This window comes from Lactuca virosa, chromosome 8 (assembly GCF_052849685.1).
Source record: "Lactuca virosa cultivar CGN04683 chromosome 8, Lactuca_virosa_CGN04683_v6, whole genome shotgun sequence".
In the NCBI taxonomy this organism is placed as follows: domain Eukaryota; kingdom Viridiplantae; phylum Streptophyta; class Magnoliopsida; order Asterales; family Asteraceae; genus Lactuca; species Lactuca virosa.
In genome coordinates, this window is record NC_136433.1 from 93,481,760 (window position 1) to 93,495,756 (window position 13,997).

Consider the following 13,997-nt stretch of genomic DNA (forward strand, 5'->3'; position numbering starts at 1 on the left):
AAGAAAAGGTAACGAGAAGCTCTACACATCTATCAACTCATCCTTTCCTTAAAACTTTCCGAACAAAAATCCAAAATTCATAAAAGGCCCGACTGCCACTTTACGGTTAAACCCTTGGGCTCCAACTCACAAACCGAATTTCCAGATCATCTATCCTACCTTATCCACACCCAAATGGGTCTAAATCTCCATTTCTCAAAGGCCATAAGCCTTATGATAACCGGTCTTCGAGTCACAGCCCCGCATTAGGAAATGATTCGGAACAGGGTGTTACAGTTATTGTTTTTTAGATCATTAAGTAAATGATGATTCATGGTAACGAGAGTGGATTATATATATCTACAAAATTTTAACAAAATTCATTTAGTATTTTTGATATTTAATCTTTATTAATTAATACCTTTTTAGTTTCTAAAAACATTAATTATCAAAGTCTAGGATCCAAATTACAAAACAAAAAAATGGTTAGGTGACCTTTATCCAATTCATTTCAAAACATATAACATAACTTGATATTTTAAAGGGGTCTTTGAAGTTTTTATAATTCTAGTTTAAAAAAAATATAATATCTTGATTATTGCATGCATCCAATAAGTCATGGTATACTTTTAAAAATCTTATTTTATGTAAAATCATATTTTAACAATGTGCTTTTATAAAACCCGGTATTATATAATTGACGCGGTCAAATTTTAAAATTTATAGCTCGTATTAAGTTTTACCGTTTAAATACTTTAGAACATATGTAAATCTTTCAATAAAACTTCCTTTTATAAAATAAAGTTTGGAGTTTGATAAGTTTATAAAATCTCAATTTTAAACTTATATGGTTTCAATTAAAGAAATGTATTGTTTGCTACCATTAGCTAGTTTTAATAAATAAAGCTTGTTTTATTTTTAAAACCTTTTTACCATCTTATGTTAAATCACAAATTTTATTAAAACCAAACTTATGTGTGATGTTATTTATGTTCAAATATTATTTATCATTTTAAAACTAATTTATCAGCCATAACATAATAACAACATAAATTAAACGACACAAACATGCAAAAAAAATATACATAAACCAACCAAGTCTAGTGACATTTTTATGAGTCATCACAAAAAAATGTCAAGTCCATTCTTAAAAGACATTTAAGGGACCTTTAAGCCTTCAACTTGTTGCAATAATATCCTCCCACTTGCTTTGACAACTCCAAGCTTCAAAACTACATAATTTTATAAAAGTCAAGAAAACTTTTATAAAATCATGGGTTAACATTTGATCTTCTTAAATGGTCTTCATCTTAATCTTGTTACATTTTTTTATAAAAATAAACTATTTCTAAAACTAATCTAGTACTTACGAAAATAAACAAACTAAAAACTATCTATTTAATTGTTATATACCATAAGAATAAATAAATTATTATAACCATTTTAAACAAATCAACACATACAACAACACAATGGTCCATGGCTAGTTTATGCATATATATATATATATATATATATATATATATATATATACACTCAAAATTATATAAAACAATTTTTTGTTATCTAAAACAACTTTTGTGACAAAAATGCATGTAAACTTTTGTGACAAAAAAATAACAATTATAAAGGTATTAACGAAAATATGTATGGATTTTTCTCGTAAAGAAAAAACCATCCATGTTTTCCAAAAACAAAGATAACATCAACTTAACAAATAATCTAACCAAACTTGCAAAAAATGGCTCTGACACCAATTGTTGAGTTTTTATAAAAAAAATAGTCCAATTTTAGTGACAAAATTTGACGTGATTAACAACGGAAGCATTTTTGTTTGAATAAACTAAAACCATTTTACTCCACCAAGGATCATTTTGCAAGACTTAGAAATATTAAAATATAACCAGATGAAATATTAAGTTTGCAACCTTTGAAGACTGTGGTTCCTTTTGGCAATTAGAAAGTTGATGAAGATGAAATTAAAACTATAGGTAAAAGTCCTCTATAATGTATCCACCAAAGAAAGAATGAAACATCTTCAAGATGCTAGTCTTCACCTGTAAAATGTTGTTCTTAAGCCATTAGACATATACTAAAATATGCTTAAGTAGAAGCAACATTAGAGCCTTCATTTCTAGCACTAAATGCAAGAATACGAATAGAGGGATAGAGCTCAAATTCTCAATAATTTGGCATCTCAAAGATAGTGGAAAGAGTGAAAGAAAAAGTATCCAAAACTTATGTATCATGACTTTTGTTTATGTATCCAAGTGTGTGCAAAAGACTAGACCATAAAGAAAAAGAAGTGGAAGCTTTTCTTACATGTATGGGAGATATATTAAACAACAAAAAAGCAATCCAATGTCCTCCCTAGTATCTTCGGCCATCAGGGTCAAAAAGCAAGACATTGAATGTTTAATACATAACCCATAACTAGCTAGATGGAAACAAACCAAGTCATTACTCAAAGTGCCCAAAAGGTTTGTATACAACATTAAAATCATACCATATGATATTAAGCTAATTTTTGTTCTCATTTATTATTATTTCCTAGAAACAATAATTCCCAATATACTGGTAAATATTATTTTCATAAAATAATGTTTTTCCAATTAAATACAAGTATTGATATTTATTAATAATAAAAATTACTCTAATAAATAATCAATTTATAACATCCCAAAAATCACGAGCAAAAATTTCATTTTAATTATTAAGTAAAACCATAGTTATCAAAATCATCTCATCAAAACATAAGTAAAATTATCTCATATCAAAACATCTGTCAAAATATCAGAGTAAACATCCCACGCTAAAAAAACAGAATGGTGTGTGCACTGCAGTCATCCCGAGCTCTTCCCCTTGCAACCGGAAGTACCTGAAACCAAAACTGAAAACTCTAAGCACGAAGGTTAGTGAGTCTCCCCAAACTACCACATATCATACACATAATCACATAATCGCAAAATAACATAACATGGGCCTTGCCCGCTACATCGCGCCCCGCCCGGCATCGGACAATGTCCGACATCGGGCCCCGCCCGGCATCATACCGAAGTCCGGCATCGGGCCTTGCCCGACATCGGACCGAAATCCGCTATACATGATAACATATTAACAAATACATATAACATAATCACATAATATAAACATGTAAACATTCATCGGCCCCCACCCAACATCAGACCGAAGTCCGGAAACATATAAACACTCCTCGGGCTTTCCCCGACATCAGATCGAAGTCCGGAAGCATACAAAACAAGCACATTCAAGAATCACAAAGACATAAAGCATACAAACATTCCTCGGGCTTTCCCTGGCATCGGATTGAAGTACGGAACATATAAACATATAAACCTACATCGGGCACTGCCCGACATCGGACAAAAGTCTGACACATTCTAACATACATAAACGGGCCGACATTGGTGCCTTAGACCCGTTCCTAGGAGGAAACTCACCTCAGTGTCGTGTGAATAGCTGAAACGTCTCTGCTCCGCACCTGGCTCTACTCACACCCTATACATAACAACCTCTTAGTTATCATGCCATACTCAAAACCCCTTCACGGGTCAACCTTGGTCAAAGTCAAAGTCAAAGTCAAGGTCAAAGTCAACGTCCAGTCAAAGTCAACCTTCTGGGTTGACTCAACTCGCTGAGTTGGTCCATCAACTCGCCGAGTTCCATTAATCATAAAACCCTGAAATCGCGATCCAACTCGTCGAGTTCTTTCACGAACTTCTCCTATCAACAGAATCGGGACACCCCGACCCAACTCGTCGAGTTCTTCAGTCTGTTAAACTTTCTTAATGTGTTAAGCCCTTAATCTTCAAATCTAAGCTCCATACTCCACATATACACTGAAATTGTCCTTTTAAGGGTAAAGTTTCCAACTTTATGTTGGATTAGGTGTCTAAGTTCATAACCATTTCTGGGTTGTACTTGACCCGACCCGGCATGGTCCATTTGGGTTGCATGGCATCATGCATTTGGATAAACTAAAATGAGAGAAATAACACTTATGGTTTATTAATATATTATAAGTTCTAATATATTAATAATATTATTTTATTAGTATTGATCAAGAATTAATCTAGTATTAATTAAGTGATCAAAAGATGACTAATTAAATATATGGGTTGATTATGTAAATCATCCATAACTTGTATAGTGGGCTAAAGGCTCCATGGATTATCAAGTTGGGATAAGGTCCATAGGATGCTCCATGGATGCTCCATGGGTCATGGAAATGAAGAGCCATGTTACATTAGGGTTTACATGGTGTAACCCTAATTGTAACACACTATATAAAGGATATGTAGCTCACCAAAATCGGACGAGAAGCAAGATTGAGGGCAAGCCGATTTCTAAGTGTGACATTCTCTCTCAAAGTTTATTCCAAGTGCATTTGGTGTTGTGTGAGACATTTGAGGCATCACACTTGGGGTGCTAGGCTCTCAAGGTTTTCAAGGAATCAAATCAACTACAAGGTATGTAATTCTAGCCATCTTTTATGTTAAATGTTCCCCATGTATGCTAGATAGGATTATGAACCTTGGAAAAAGTATTTTGCATGTATTTTAGACAAACATAGATCCAAGGTTTTTCTAGGGTTGCATGTACACTTAGGAGTGTTAGAATGATCAAAACCCAACAGTGGTATCAGAGCCAGGTTTGTTTGTTGATACTTGATGCAAAATAGTGAAAAAAGTCGAATTTCGTGTTGTCTGCACAGGGGACTCGCCGAGTCCATGGGGGACTCGACGAGTCCAAGCATAAACTCATCCTACTCGTCGAGTAGGTTCTTGCACTCGACGAGTAGGAGCCCCAGGGTGCAGATTTTTGACTTTTGCTGCTGGAAATGGACTATAAACATTACTCTAAACTGTTTTGGTGTTTTAAAACTTGTTTTTGATGGGGTAATGGTTGTTCTAATCCATTTACAATGGCTAATATCAAAATTACATGATTATATGTGTTCATATGTTCTTGAAAAATTGATATGACTATTCTTGTTCTTATGAGTTCTTGATAGATCATAGGAATTACTTGTTTAATGCTTAATTCATGATCTTTATGTGTTTTAATGGAGTCCATAACTTGTCCTCAAGTTATGGATAACCAAAAGTTACTTTGTATTAAATCCATTAAAAGAACACATAAGTTACAAAAATGAAGAGTCTTCATTTTAATAACTCATAAGTTATGAATTGAAAGGTTTTGTAAAGTTACAAAACTTGCCCTCAAGTTTTGGAACATGTAAAGTCACTTTAAAAACTTTAGTTCCAACCCCTAGAATTTTAAAAGTTAAAATTCAACCCTTATACTTTATAATATTACAAGTTTAATAATAATTATATATGTATAAGATTAATTTGTTTTACCGTTAGTAGACCTCATTCACGAAGCCGGTCTATAAGGAGGGTATAAGGTTATTGCCTATAAAATGGCAGCTTAATGGGTGTCCATTCTCACCCACCGCTTCCTTGACTGGTGGAGGGTCGTTAGCCGAACGGGTAGGACAAGGACTAGGATTCTCCCCTCATTAAAAGTATTAATGATGAATATAAAGTAACTAAATTTTTTATAATTCCCAATCTTAGTTACTTTAGGAAAAAGTGAATAAGGTGCTAACCCATGAAATTACACTTTGCACTTTGCTTAAGTCGGTTAGTGGAGCGCGTGTGGTTAACCGACACACTAACTTGGACTTAACAAGGTAGGCAAAGGGTGACTTAATGTTTTTCATAGGTCGATGGAGCGCGTGTGGTTAACCGGCACATCGATTAAGTGAAAAACATTAAGGGTACCAAGTAATTTGCATGGTTACTTCACACCTTGTTTTGTGATCCTCGGTATCCCAGTCACAAAACATGAAGGGCACACTTGAGATTGAAACATGCCATTGAAAGTTCAATGAATCTCAAAAGATCTAGGAGTTTCAAATCCAATTAAAACCTAATAATTTATTTCGTTTTTCATGGTGGAAATTGGTGAATCGTCATTCACCTACCTTCAAATATTTTATAGCTTGGATTACGGCATCCCTCTTCCAAGTTATAAAATATTGTGTTGGGTCCTAGCCTTAATATTTCATATTGGGTGTTATATTAAGGACTTAAAATCAACTAACTTGAATATCTCCCATTGCAGATGTCTGGTTTAGACAACTGTGATCTTCCCAAATCTCATGGAAATCATATTTCTCTAGCTCCACCTCCTCCATTTATTCTCCCTGACCTACAAGCCTGAAGACTTGAAAGGTTCAAGATCACTCAAGCCCTACTAGAAATGAAACATAAAGATGGAAGACCTGTGTGCACTCATGTCTTAAGAATGAAGTCACACATTGACAGGTTGAGAATGTTGGGTGCTGTTATTTCAAGGAAGTTTGCTATTGACTGGGTTCTTCAGTCACTTCCTGAGTCGTATAGTGAGTTTATTAAAGACTACTATATGACAGATCACGACATGACCCTAATAGATCTTTCTTATTTGCTTGTTGTTGCTGAATCAGCAATGATTTGGCGCAAAAGTCAAGCAAATATGGATGGAAGGTCTATTTCTCAAACTTCCATGGACATTGATAATGGTAACATTGGAAGTCCAGAAAAGCTTTCTCTTCCCAATGGAAAGGGATCGGCCTTGGTCAACCCGGTTGACCAAAAGGTAAAGAGAAAAGCTAAGTCTGTGATAGTCCCATGTACCATACCCAAAGAGTCCATATGTTTTCTTTGTCAAGAGAAGGGACATTGGTTGCAAAACTGCCCTGACTACCTGAAAGATCTAAGAGAGAAGAAAACAATCAAGAAGATTTGACTCTACTTCAGGTAAGTCCACTATCTAACTCTATTAAGTTCCTTATTGATGATTCTTAATACAAAAATGTGACTCGGTTACATTTTTTTTTTTTGTGTTTGGCAGGATCAAGCAAAGGGAAGGAAACTTAAAGGAAATGTATGCTGAATCTGATTGCGAAGATGGATTTCAATCGCATGGTTTGAAGATCGGATTCTTGAGCTACTTCTTAGAGAGTTATGATAGATTGCTAGGAAATATGTAATAGCATAGTTTCCATTTAAAGTTGCATTGTAAGGAAAGTTTTTTCCGCATTTATTAAATAAATAAAAATTTGTTTTACTTTATTTTATATCTCCTTGCAATGGCATTTATGGAAAATTGATGTTTGTATGGTTCTAGCAATAATGGAAATATGAATTTGATTCTTTCATTTGTGGTAGTGTTTAAATTTACCAAATAAGGAAAGATTCTCATCAACCAAGTTTCAATTGGACCGAAACTTGGAATCATACAAGTTGTATATTATGATGAATGAGAACTTTCAGGTTTAGAAAATTAAGACTAATTCCTTGCTCACATGTATATGTTGTTGGATTAATGTCTAAGTTCATAACTATATTTGGTATGTACTTGACCCGACCCGGCATGGTCCATTTGGGTTGCACTTCACCGGCACAATTTATATGGATAGTCTTTTGAGAATAGTATATTTACGATTTATATTAATATATTATAAGTTCTAATATATTAATATGGAATCATGTTATTTAATTAGTATTGATCAAGAATTAATTTAGAATTAATTAAGTGATCAAAAAGAACTAATTAAATATGGACTCTTATATATATGGAATGGGCCAAGTTCATTTAGGTTGGGCTAAGCTTTCATGGATGGTCCATGGAGCTTTTAACCCATGGATCCTATGTAAATGAAAGGTCATGGGTATTAGGGTTTACATGGATGTAACCCTAATCCTCCATAATATATAAAGGGGTCCTTGGCTCACAAAATTGGCACAAGTGTGTGAAAATAAGAGTGGGCCAATTTTAGTGTGCATACATATTCTCTCAAGTTCTTCCAAGGTGTTTTGGTGATTTGTGATTCCATTTGAGGCTTCCACACTATTGGGGCTAAGCTCTTAAAGCTTGAAGACATCAAGCTACATCAAAAGGTATGTCATCTAACTATAACTTTGTAGTATAGGTGCTTCATAATATGCTAGTTAGGATGAAACCTTGGAATAGTTAATATTTGCATGTATAATAGAGAAAACATAGATCCAAGGTTTATAGGGTTGCATGTACACCATAGGAGTGTTAGTATACTAAAACCCAACAGTGGTATCAGAGCCATGTGTTGTTTTCTGTTATATTGATGCAAATGTTTTATTTTCAAGTTGTAAAAAAAAAAGAAAAAAAAACATGATGTTTGTAAAATTTTAAGATAATTACTTGTTTTGTGAAAAACGAATTATTTGTAAAATTTGAATCATTTGTTATATGAGTTGAATTAGGTCAAATTTAGTAAAAGATAAAATGATATGATTATTTTATTAGTTTTAAAAGTTTGATCTAAATGTTTTAAGGAGTTACATATTTTGTCATAAAATTTTGGAGCTCAAAAGTTTTTTTTTAAAGTTGTGATCTTAAGGGTTTTTGAAACTTCTATAAGTTATGGATATGAAAGTTTTTTTTTAAAAAAAAAAAAAAAATTGATTCAAAGTTTTTATGGAGTTACAAAATTTGGTGTTAATGTTTTAAAGAATTCCATAACTTGTTCTTAAGTTATGGAACATGGAAAGTTTCATCATAAAACACCATTAATTCCATAAGTTATGGAATCCAAAGGTTTTCAAGAATTACAAAACTTGCCCTCAAGTTTTGGAATTTGAGAAAAGTTTTTTATGAAAAAAAGAATTGAATTCTAAAACTCTTGGGTTCATAACTTAAACACTTAATTAAATGGTTTTAATTTTGAGTTTAATAATTGGAATTATGATGTTTTGTTGAATAGTTCAAATTAACTCTTATGGACTTTATTAATAGTTAATTAAAACGTTTAATTAAAAGAGTATTATTAATCCATAAATATATGGTTTGAGTTTAATTAAATTAAAAGTCTAGTTTAATTAATAGATTAAACCACCAAGTATTTTAAATGTCTAAAATACACCCTTATACTATTATAATATTAAAAGTTTAATATATTATATGTATAAGAGCAAGTCGTCTTACCATTAGTAGGCCTCATTCACGAAGCCGGTCTATAAGGGGGGTATAAGGTTACTGCCTATAAAATGGCAGTTTAATGGGTGTCCACTCTCACTCAACGCTTCCTTGACCGGTGGAGGGTCGTTAGCCGAACAGGTAGGACAAGGACTATAATTCTCCCTTCATTATAAGTATAATGATAAATACTAAGTAACTAAACACTTATAAATTCCCAATCTTAGTTACTTAGGAAAATGTGAATAAGGTGCTAATCCATGAAATTACACTTTGCACTTTGTTTAAGCTGTTAGTGGAGCGTGTGTGGTTAACCGGCACACTAACCTGGACTTAACAAGGTAGGCAAAGGGTAACTTAATGTTTATCATAGTATCGTTGGAGCGTGTGTGGTTAACCGGCACATCGATTGAGGGGTAAATATTAAGGGTACCAAGTATATTTGCATGGTTACTTCACACCTTGTTTTGTGATCCTCGACATCCTAGTCACAAAACCTGAAGGGCACACTCGAGATTGAAACATGCCATTGAAAAGTTCAATGAATCTCAAAAGAATCTAGGAGTTTCAAAACCAATTAAAACCTAATAATACATTTCGTTTATCTTGGTGGAAATTGGTGAATCGTCATTCACCTACCTTCAAATATTTTATAGCTTGGATTACGGCATCCCTCTTCCAAGTTATAAAATAGTTTGTTGGGTCCTAGCCTTAATATATCATATTGGGTGTTATATTAAGGACTTAAATCAACTTTACGTGAATTTCTCCCATTGTTGATGTCTGGTTTAGACAACAATGATCTTCCCAAACCAAGCTTTCCTAATGAATATGACTTCCCGAGTTTGGCTCATGGAAGTCATACTTCTCTTCCTCCACCTCCTCCAATTATTCTCCCTAACCCACAAGTTCAAGGTCACTCAAGCCCTAATGGCAAGCAAGGTCTATGTGTGATCACATCTTAGAGATGAAGTCACATATTGACAAGCCGGGAGAGTTGGGTGTCAAAGTCTTGAGAAAGTTGGATATTCAATCACTTTCTAAGTCACATAGTGAGTTCCTTTGGGACTACTATGAAACAGACTATGACATGAACCTTAATGATCATATATATTTGCTTGGTGCTGCTGAATCAGCAATGATTTGGAACGATAGTAAAGCAAATTTGATTAGAAGATCAACTTCCCAAAAACTTTATGGACAGTGACAATGGTGACACTAGAAATCCAGAAAAAGAATTCTCTTCCCAATTGAAAGGGATTGGCCATAGTCAACCTGGTTGACCAAATGGTAAAGAGAAAGGCTAAGTCTGAGATAGTCCCATTACCAAAGGGTCCATATGTTTATTTTGCCAAAGGAAGGGGCGTTGATTGCAAAAGCTGCCAAATTTACCTAAGGATGTTAAAGTCAATAAGTTTGACTCTACATCAGGTAGAGCCCATTATCTAACTCTGTTAAGTTCTATTCTGAGATCCTCATTACATGATGTGACTGGGTCACATGTTGATGTTTTAAGAATCAAAGAATAGAGAGAAATCTTAAAGGAAGTATATGTTGATTCTGATCGCGAAGGTGGATTTCGATCGCATCAGAATTTTGAGCAGTTGCTTAAGAAGTTATGATATATTGCTAAGGAATAGATAACAACAATTTTCCATGTGGATTGTAAGGATAAGTTTTTCCGCAAAGTTTTAAAATAAAAGAAAATTGTTTAATTTTATTTATTTGATGTATCCTTACAATGGCATTTGTGGAAAATTGTTGCTTATATGATTCCACTGACAACAATATTGGAAAATGGATTTGATTCTTTCATTTGTGGTAGTGTCTAAATTTACCAAATCAGGAAAGTTCCTCATCACCCAAGTTTCAATTGGACCGAAACTTGGAATCATGCAAGTTGAATAGTATGATGAATGAGAACTTTCAAGCATTGGAAAATCAAGACTAATTACTTGTTCACATGGATGTGTGAGTCAAGTGAAGGACTAAAGGGATCGAGTACACATTCTTGTGCATTGGTCATGTCCACCACAAAGCTCGTTAAGACTATTTGATTTACTAAAGTTTAATAAATATGGTTATACTTACAAGTTTAAGTATAATTCTGAAACATTGGAAAAGTCTCAATGTATGGCAGAACGAATGGGAAGAATCAAATTAGGCAGAAAGATAAAAGTTTCTCAAATCTGAAAAGATGGGAGAGTACTTTAGTATCATGTTTGTGATCATCTTAATGATTTAGAAATCATATCACAATTAGTCCTCTAAAGGTCATCTTAGTGCATTCTTATGACTAAGAAGAGGAGTCATGAATTGTGGAAATGGTTAGATCAGGAAGATGAGTCATACTTCATTCCAAAACAATTCTTAGAGTCATACTCCAAGATTGTAACTTGAGTGACATATCTTAAAGAAAGGTTTAAAACACTTGTCAAATGTAAGAGCAAAAGTGTCCTACTCTTGTACATTTGAAATTGGTAAGTTGTGATGTTTTGGATAAAACAAAGACCAACTAAGGCCAATTGTGTGAAGTGTTTGTCTTGATAAAGAATCCACACTATCTCTTGAATATTTGGCAAGATAGTCTTATATGTCAAGAGGATAGTGGGAGTCTTAAAGATCCTAAAAAGAATTTCAAGAACTAATCAAGAATAAAACCTGAGGTTCTTCACTAGCACACGACTTGAGGTTTATAACCTATCGTGTTGACATATTCTGTGCCCATTCCAGTTAAAGTTGGCTTTGCATAAGAGTTCTGGAAGTTCTCAATTGGTTGCATAACAACTTGGAAGCAATGGCAGGCCCTGTACTGCCAGGTGGCAAGAAGTTAAGATTGCATAAGTTCAGTCCATATGAGTTTGGATTTGTCATTATCCTTGTCTTGTAACTATGGTTTTGACGATTCACATGGATAAGAACACATACACCATAAAATCTAAGGGTCATAAGGTTTCTCTCCGATTCATGAAAATGATGGTGAGGAAACACTTCCACCAAGTAGATTTGAAGCAGATGGCAAAAGGTCTAAACAATTGAGACTATGATTACGGCATCCCTTTTCATAGTTCTGAAATTGTTTAGACACACATGCATGCTATCTAAGGAAAGGTGTATGATTTTGATAAAGTTTTATCAAAGCATCTCGTATCAGAAATCTGAACTTTGGTAAGAAAGTCAATAAAGTATTGATTTCTAGAAGTCCAGCTGATTTCTGAGTACATGTCAAAGCTAGTGGGAGCATAAGTGTTATGCTAATAATCATCATGTTAGTGGGAGCATGATAATTATTGTTAGTGTTTCAAGTTAGCAATGTTAATTATAGAAAACAAAAGTTTCAATTCGTGAGGCTGCAGGGATTGAAAAAGTTGTTTTGCTATAATTAAGGGAGAGGATATACTTCATTTCAGTTCTAAAGGCTTAGATTGAGACCTTAATCATCTTTAGTCAAGAATATATATATGAATTTCATGTTGGATTGGTTCAACTTAAGTAAATTCTATATATTGCGTTCTTAAAAGTCAATTATGATTACGGCATCCCTCTTCATAGTCAAATTTTGAAAACATGGCAAATAAAAATATTGTAGCAAAAGACTGGTCTAGAATCATGTCTTTATGTGAGACATCATGAATCGTGTACCATTTGCTTTGGGTACAGGATCGATTGCATGTGCTATAATATTTGTCATTTCTAAATTTTTCCAAATGCCCAGAGGCATTAAGAAGGGAAAATGTCTAGAATTGGATATGACTAAAATGATTAAGCAATTGTCGAGGATAATCTGAGGTTTACCAAAGATTGGTTGCTCAAGGACAGTTGGAAGTATAGTGCTAATTTTGGAAGGACCATATTGACATATTCTGAAAAGAGGCATCTCTTATTCAGAAGTGATAGTCAAAATGAGAATATGGAGTTGTCTCCATAGGTGGAAGTTATCTGTGTAAGATTAGAAAACTTAATGCAAGAAGCATGTCCAAAGCAATGTACTTTGAATATAAGACTTAGTTTCCATGGAGTTGATCTCCATTGGAATACCTTATAATGACTGTTGACAAGTCTTTGTGACTTTGTACATATTCATTACAGCAGGGTCAGTGCATATAAGTTTAAAATCTAAACAGATTTCGATAAATGATAGGAATTTGAAATTCTCACATTTTTCGATAAGGATTTGGGAGTGTGAAATTAGAATCATTGAAATTATGTTCAATTGGTTTATTTCACAAAGTAAGGATCATAGACAAACATAGAGTGCATACTTGGTGTATGGCAAAGCTATTGTTTAAGAAAAACATAGTGTACATGCTTGGAGCATGGGACAACTAGTGTTTTTAATTCAAGTATAAAGTTGATAAAACCGAAACAATGAATAATGAGTAATCAGTATGGTGATAAATAAAAGTGTTTATTTATATTCATAGGGTTTGATACCATATTTGATTCATTTATTCTTGTGTTTTACTTTGCATGTTTTGACTTCCAGAATAACTACGTCGCTCTTCCTGAATGATTAAGTTATTCAAACCATCCACAGTCGGTCATATGTTGGAAGTAGATATGAATCAAGACTGTCATGGGTTGGTTTGTAGAGGTCCAAGTTGGTGGACAAAGTGGTGCTACAACACTCATGAGTGCTCATAAGTTCTGAGTATTGGATTCAACCCACGCTCATTTGAATCACTTCATGGATTTTATCACGAGTGATCATGAGACGATAATATCTTATATTCTTAAAACCTAGAGATATGAGTTGTTACTATGAGTTGGTTATACATTGATTGCACGAAAACGCAATGGTAACTCGATGTTATAAAACGTGCCTTTGTGTATGATTCAACAAGTAGTAGAACAAGCCATATGAGTCGAAGTTTATCCATTCCTTTTACCTTCGGGATAAAAGCGATATCTGTGGGCCCCTCGATGATTTAGCGATGACACATGTGAGTGCTTGGCCAAGCCAGGACTGATTTGATTTGTTCAATCAGTCA